Below are 7,981 nucleotides of genomic sequence, written 5' to 3'. Positions count from 1 at the left end.
AATAACCGAGCTGTTTCTGGGAGTGTTAAAGCACGTGAACGCACGGATATACTGATCAGGGTAAATACAAAGAAATTCAACCCAGGCAATTTTCATAAAACTGGAAAGCACCAATGATAGCAACAAAGTCCGGAGAACACAAAGCCACATGAATCAAGAAATCCTTTCTGTTTCTTACCATCACTTCCTCTGCTCAGCGCTTTATCTGCCCCAACACTAACCCCATGAGAAAGAGGAACGTTGAGTGAAAGGGAAAAATGTAAAACGCACTAAACCCGCCTCCTCCAACACAATCACGATGGGCGCCTACAATCCTCTCTTAGATGGGCAAGAAAAGTTTACCTTTTGATTAAGTGAAGTCTCTAAAGTTTTCATTACCATAGTAATGTTATCGACTGGACCTTCCAACTGCTACTATATTAAGACAGCTTGTTTTCAAATTAACACAACTGTCCTGTGTCGGAAAAGAGACCCTGTGAGGTAGTCCGCCCTCCACAAAGAGTATGTGATAAATTCCTGTTAATCTCACATTACACACACCAGAAGAAACCAAGTGTATCTCCCACCATTTGTTTTCCCTCAGCCAGAAACCAGTCATCTTGATAAACATGGCCTATGCAAATACAAAAATGTATTATGCAGTGATAATTTCAATGCCTACAACCACCTCCACCCGTTTCTAATGTGCAAAGTATTAATCTGCTTGTGAAAAGCATCTATGCTATGCTTTTTGAAATAAATTCTATAGATGTTATTATGATTAGATTCTCTCCTTATACATCAGCTAGCCAGAAAAGAGGAGGATATAATGAATAATACCCAAGGGAAGGAAAAATCCCTTTTTCAGCTGGTTTAAGTCATGCCGATAATGTGCACATAGCACTTTGCATTTACTATAAAGCTTTTCAATTAGTTCATGGACAAGTTAACCTTCTAACTCCCAGAAAATATAATTCATGCACATTTTATACCATGCAGCTTCCTGCTAGCTATTATCCATCATTTACAAGTGTTATTTGTCTATAAAAATGACACTAAATTTTTGAAAAATGAGACGGGCTCGGCTTGCTTCTGGCTGTGTTTTAACAAATGGTACCGATGCAAAAGGCTTTAAGTCACATAAAAAGCAATTAGTCAAAGAAGCAATAAATATTTTTTAAAAGGATACAAATGATTGGTTGTCTAGATAGCCAAATGTCTGAAGGCTGATATACAATAAAATAAGGGTTAACATAAAAGAGCGCACTTCATTATTTATTGTTAATAAAGTTAATCAAATTCAGTGCTTCTTAGTCATGCATGCATGCATTTAAACAGAAACACAAGCACGATATGCATATTTATGGAAAACAGCCCTAAAGATCATTATCTCTAAAAGAAAATCCAGCGAAGAGAAGCACAAAACGTAGCGGTTATCCTTTTACAACATAAACTGTTTTGCTTAAAACACAAACATTTATCTTAATTAAAACTATTAAGCTAAATATCTCCCACCACTGACAACATGACTAAAACCTAAATTCCAGGATTAATGTTAACATAATGTTTAGAGAGGGAAAAAACAGATCCGTTCCATTTTTCTTTCGCTGGTGTCTTATCCACCTACACTAGAGTAGCTTTGTTCTTCCACTCAAAAATCTATTCTCAAAAGATATATTAGGATCTTTTTAAAACAAAATTAGATAAGCATAAGCTCATCAATCAGCGATTTCTAAATGCATTATCTTCAAGTGGTTGGGTTTTGTGTGTCACTTATCTGCTTAAAATTAAGTATAAAAGAGTTTCCAAGAAAAGAAGATATAAAATTAACTTCATTTCATAATAAGTTCTCCAATCATGCCAGCAGACAGCTGACATTATTATAGCTCACACTTATAAATCAGTGATTATATACACTAGTTAAGCAAGAAAAGAAATGAAGAAGGCAATTATATAGTGGTGAAATTCCCAAGAAGCACATTTGTAGTCAATGTTGCTAAACAGTCATTCACTCATGGTTAAAATAAAAGCCCCCCCAACCCCAGATATTTTTGGGATTGTGATTTTTTGAGGGGAAGAACTTAGAAATGCTATACAATTTGTCTAACAAGTTAAAAAAAAAAAAAAGCCAGGAAGAAATCAATGAATTGAAATTTAAACTCATTTTACTATTTATTTTGAAGTTGATCTCCAAAATTTCCCTATGACATTAAACCACAAAATGGTACTGATTAAAACTGAGAGTAGAATAGTTTGGAGGAAAGGGGGCCATCCCAATATCTATAGACATTATGTAAGGAAGACACAGGAAGTTAGCTGGGCTTGGTTTCCACACTCTCGCCCGCACCCTGCCACTTGAATAAGAGCCAAAAATGCCACTTCTCATCTTATATTCCATTCCTTAGATGCGTTTTTATTAACTCCTCTTTTATTGCACGGCTAAATATTCTAATTGGCACATTGTGGACATACAACGACTAGATGTCAATTACATTGTAATGTGTTTGTAACGCTCTGCAGCAGTGAGGTTCTGGCAGACTCTGTGAGGCCCCATTTCTTTCTTCACTTGTAATGACTGCACAATAATATAACCTGAGACAGTGCATCAGAACACAGTAGCTAATATTACAGCAAGAGAGGACCATTCTCCCTTCCTTCTTCTTTAAATTGCTTGGAAGAAATGAGATAGCCTTTCTACTCACTCCAAATGAGAACCAAACAACACTGACCATTTCTGAAATACCTTTTGATTTTCAAAGCACTGCCAGTCACCTCCTAATTAACGCACACCGCACCTCTGCAGGGAAAGCTAGAGGGGATGATGGCCAATACCATATGGACATTTTATAGAAAGAGATATTCAGGGTTTTTGCCAAAGGGATGAGAGCAAAGGGAATCTGGAGATTTCACTTGATTCATGTCATCAATTCCACGGTTACGCCCTGAAGGAAATGCTACTCAGGATCCCATGCAGCTGTGACTCACTGACTTACATTTTAAATCATCTACATGTATGCAATTAATCCCCTCACCTAGGACACTTTAAAAAGATCTGTTCATATGTCCACTCAGTTAAAAAAAGAAAAAAAAGAACTATTCGAAAGACAGCCAGCCCCTACACCCCTTTCATCCATCCTGGAGGGATATAAAAAGTTTATTTCTTCCAGGCCCATCTACAGCCAAGGAAGGAGCTTGATAATCTACTAGGGGAAGCGGCTCTTATCTGTTTCCTTCCTGAGAACAAATGGAACCTCTGCACAAATGTGAGTGTGCACATGTGCTCATACACACGCCCCTCGCAGACTCATCTGAAGTCAATTAGGAGAGGCTTTTCTGAGTGATCAGTCTGTTCTCTGAAAGGTCAGAATCTGCTGGTAAATATTTTTGATGACTCCACCCAGTCCAAACTAACAACAGTAAAATTTTTAAAACTAAAGAGCTTGCTAGAAAAAGAGTGTAAATTCCACTGATAGGCTGATCACAGCATGAAGAACAGCAATCCATAATTCACAATAGTAGGGCATTGTTTTCTCCAACACATTTCTCTCACTATCAATCCTTCGTCAAGAGGTAGGGGACTTACAAACGCCACTTCACAAGACAACTTTGGCCCAGAAAATTAAAAGAGTTGTCTAAGCCCTAAATTGGCAACAAGGTAGAGAGATGCATTCAGGTCTCCAAACTCTCTGCTAACTAAATAACAGCCCAGAAGAGACATACGAAAGTCAACACAAACAGAGGGCCAGCTGTTATTTACACTGCCTACAATAAATGTTTGTTCCAGAAAAAAAAGTTCAAACAAGATGGGAAATAGTTTAAACACAAAAGGCTGAAGGGTTCAATATAGGAGGAAAAATATGTTTGCTTTTAATACAGTGGAGGAACCGTTCAGGAACAGTGTGTTCTTCTGTAAAGGTTGGCCTTATTGTACCGTGAGGGCCGCAAGATCACACTCGGAGTGGAATTGAGATGCCAGCTCACTTCAGCACAACTAACCTCTCTCTTAACACCCTGAAGCTCCCACTCTTGGAAGTTCTTCCTATCTTTAACCTGAAACATGAATGATATTTTTCAACAAACAAAATTTAATTGTGTTATATAATAATAAGCAAGTATCCTAATTTTGAGACTGAGGGAAGAAATACAGAAGACAAAGGAAATTAACTAGGGATCCAAGGAGACTAAGAAACGGTCTGAGAATAGGGAGGAACCACCACAGCAAATGGTGTCTGATGAGCGGGGGAGATTTTATGGTTGGTAGATTGTTGAGGCTGTGGTGGGGTTTCTGGTGGGGAGTTGGAGGGGGGTAGATTCGAACTTGGCACCGACACAATTAGCCTGGAATGGGAAAGCCTCAGTAGGAAGAAGACAGATTTCTTCTTCACCCAAAGGTGCTCATGCAAAAGAAGAACTGGACTTATTTTGGGTAGCTCCAGAGGGCAAAACTAGTAAGTGGCCAGCAGGCATATGGTGAACAGCGTAACTTGCTAATAATTAGAACCGCAAGGGCTCACCTCCTCTGAGCTGCTTCCAGCTGAGACTCACATCCCCCCACCCACCACGGACACTGAGAGGGAAATCCCACATTAGGAAAGAAGGATGCTACGATTCTCCCAAATGCCAGGCTTCAAGGGTGAGTTTCAAGGCCCCTTTGACAGTCACTCCTAGGTTGTACACTGCAGATTCACACAGAATCCATCCAGTTCCAGTCTCAGTTCTATCATTTTGTACCTGTGACACTGGCTCTTCTAACCAAGTGTGGCCTCCAGACCTTGATGTTCACTAGAATCAACTGGGAAAACTACTTAACTACAAAAATGCTTAGATCTATACCCTAGGACTTCTAACTCTTAGCCCCTAGAGCGGTGGTTCTCAACTTTTCTAATGCCTCCTAATGCCGCAACCTAATACAGTTCCTCATGTTGTGGTGACCCCCAACCATAAAATTATTTTTGTTGCTACTTCATAACTGTAATTTTGCTACTGTTATGAATCGTAATGTAAATGTCTGATATGCAGGATGGTCTTAGGCGACCCCTGTGAAAGGGTCGTTTGACCCCAACCCATAGGTTGAGAACTGCTGCCCTAGAAGAGAGATTCCCATGAGCTTCTAGCAGGCCAATTTTGGGAACCACTGATAAACTTTTGTTAGCCTATGAATTCATCTGTAAAATAGGAAACATGATAGTTTATGCCTAAACGAAGTCATGGAGATATTTAAATAAGATTACATGTAAAATACTTAGCACGGTGCCTGTATCGAGTAGACAATTCAGAATCCTTTAAAAAATGTTCTCTACACCACATGATCAAGCCTATAGAGGATTAATTTATTAAAAATGAGGACAGTTTGGCTTTTGTAAAGATGTTTAGCCACCACCTATTTTCTTGTTTTTTATCCTGTCTTCAAGTAACAGAGAATAAAAAAATCTGATGCACTATAATGTAGTTTTTTGCTGTTGTTTGTTTGTATGTTTGTTTTTTTAGGGTCTTCTGGTAGAGACCAGAAAACCTGCTAGACAAATTCTAAAAGAGCTGTAACACTGATGATGCAATATAATTTGAATCAATTGAATCAAATATCTTATTATGGAACACCTTACAATTAATTTACCAAGAAGCATGTGAAAGGAGAATGCAATAATAGAAAGCCGCTGATTTTTTTTTTTACTCTTTTATAACAATTAGAAGCTCAAGATATAAACTCTTCACTTTACAGAGTTTAAAATTCATATTTATCCCTGCATCCACAGATAAAGATGAAAGATCTCATTTCTCCCCTTCTCTGTATCAAGCAGTTACACTCACTCATTTAAAATCCTGCAAGGCACTGAAGTAGAACTATCCTCCTGTTCTGACATTTATATCACCACAAATGGCTTCAATTCTTTAATTGTTAAGTTGCTTCTCCATGTTAAAGTAAGTGTTAAAATACCTCCAGATAGAAAGGAAGAAAGGAGGTAACGGACGCAATCTATATCAAGTGAAAAAAAAAGTCTCCCAGATTTCTGTATTCCTAGTTGCACGTTATTAGGCTGTTTCTGTTTGGGTGGTTTTATACAAAAAAAGCATAAAGCGTGGCTGCTTAAGCACATCTAAAGGTTAAACTCCAAGCAGCTAATCTGTATGTGAGAACAAGTAACTGTCAAACACTTAACCTTTTGCAGATTAAAACCGTCTGACTAACAGATGTGAAATCATCACTGCTGTAATTGTTATAAGTAGAAATCTGAGCATTTTTAGAAGATACGTCACTTTTTGGAGCAGTCATGTTTATGCCCCAGGTCAATTTTCCTGTTCATGACTGAGACAGAATCACTGCCTTTCATTTACACTCACACTCTAATCCTCCTGAATTCTTACACAGCATTCATTCATTTCTACAGACATGTTCTTGAAAAGTTACAAGTGAATTCTAATCATCAGTTGCATTTTCACATTGTTCCGTACATGATAATTCTTTGAAGGCATTATCTTCATTTCTGACTGATCCTAATTGGCTGCAGCTCTTAAGATTCTCTGTTCTCTTTCACTTCCCCAAGCACATTTCTGTCACATAATTACGACTGTCAGCTCATAGTAGATGCTCAACCAAGATTTGGTGAATGAAATCATTACCTAAGATCTACTCCCTGAAGATATTTCCCAGTAAAGTCTTTTTTGTATTGTGAATTACCATCTCTAGTGAACTTGGTTAATAATTTTCAATTCTAATAAAAAGGAATTTCCTTATAATGGGATATAGGTAGATTGTTTCTGGCTTTCAATATTAAAATTACTGGTAGGAATGAACATTTTATAACATGAAAAGACATAATAGAATAATACTGCATGTACATTCTCACACAGCACAGTGTAGGGACTCTAATATTTATACATTTTAGGAGTTATGGAATTAACATTTGACTTGAAACATACTGCAATGTAATGCTAAATTTCTTATCAACAGTGGTCTAATGGCATATGACTGGTTTATGAAAAGAAACAGAATATATACAAAAGCTTTTAATGCTGGAACTGTTATACAGAATAGGAAAAAAATTTTAAAGCAAAACTGGCTGATACTAGAAAAAAAGTCAGAGGTGTTTTTTACACAAAGTATAAAAGAAACAGAGGGACTGACATCTTCAAATTCTGAAATTTTTATGCAAGCTGTGTATAAGACATGAATTGTGAAATACTCACTAGACAAGCTGTGAACCAGATTACTCCATCACACCATACTTTACAAATATGGACTCGCGTTTGAAAACAGAATCCAATAAAGCACATGTCCACTTTACCCCTGAAACGTATCTGGAGAAAGAACCGTGGATCTATGAGGCCCCGAGTCTGAAGAAAAACTCCAAAGTTCTAACTTCTGCCTGAAGCTGCACAAATGAAGGAGTTCAGTACGAGTGCCTTTTTTAAAAAGGTGTTAGTGCTGGCATGGGTATTCACAGGAACCAGGAGGGGTACCCATGAAAATGCTTTCTGAAGAACTATGGGTAAAGACCAAGTGATGAAGTAAATAGGTTGGCACTTTCTTTAGGAAACCACAAATGTGGCTTGTTTTTTTTTCCTTTTTCTGTCTTCACATCAGCTGTCCTTTTCTGGGGAAGACACTCACCCCTCCAGGGCCTTGGGGAGTATGCATTCAAATCACAGACTGCACAGATGTACTTGTCTGAGGTAGTACAGTCTGCAAACCCAGCTTGTTCAACTAAACAGCAGTTAGCATATATATTTTTACGTCCTGCTGGTCTCTGTTACTAACTATAAACAAGGGAAAGTTCCTGAAAACCAGAGCTTTCTCCTCTAAGAAAGGGGATGGCTAATAAAATCACCTCTACAGCAGAATGAAACATTTTGGTCTTCCCACGTCTCCTTTAAGGGGACACGCTGCACAGCAGAGCAGAACCTGTGCAGAGTCCTGAGCTGGGGCACCCCGTGGGGCCTGTCCTTCTGAAAAAGCCAGAGACCCGAGAAAGCAGCAGTCTCAGACAGGGAAGAGGTGCCAACA

At 38.3% G+C, this 7,981-nt stretch overlaps 1 protein-coding gene and 1 non-coding gene across 2 annotated transcripts in view; both read right to left on the bottom strand.

The window, feature by feature from the left end:
* The window catches only part of AFF3 (AF4/FMR2 family member 3), a 529,930-nt gene that overhangs the window by 490,924 nt on the left and 31,025 nt on the right, over positions 1-7,981 (bottom strand). The window lies entirely within an intron of this gene.
* On the bottom strand, positions 5,464-5,525 carry LOC111726776. Its single transcript, XR_002774476.1, has one exon. It is a non-coding gene; the product is annotated as a U7 small nuclear RNA (small nuclear RNA).

Source organism: Otolemur garnettii, unplaced genomic scaffold (assembly GCF_000181295.1).
Source record: "Otolemur garnettii isolate 467f Iridium unplaced genomic scaffold, OtoGar3 scaffold00079, whole genome shotgun sequence".
Taxonomy (NCBI): domain Eukaryota; kingdom Metazoa; phylum Chordata; class Mammalia; order Primates; family Galagidae; genus Otolemur; species Otolemur garnettii.
The sequence above is the reverse complement of the archived record's forward strand: the minus strand, read 5'-3'. Positions and strand labels throughout refer to the sequence as shown.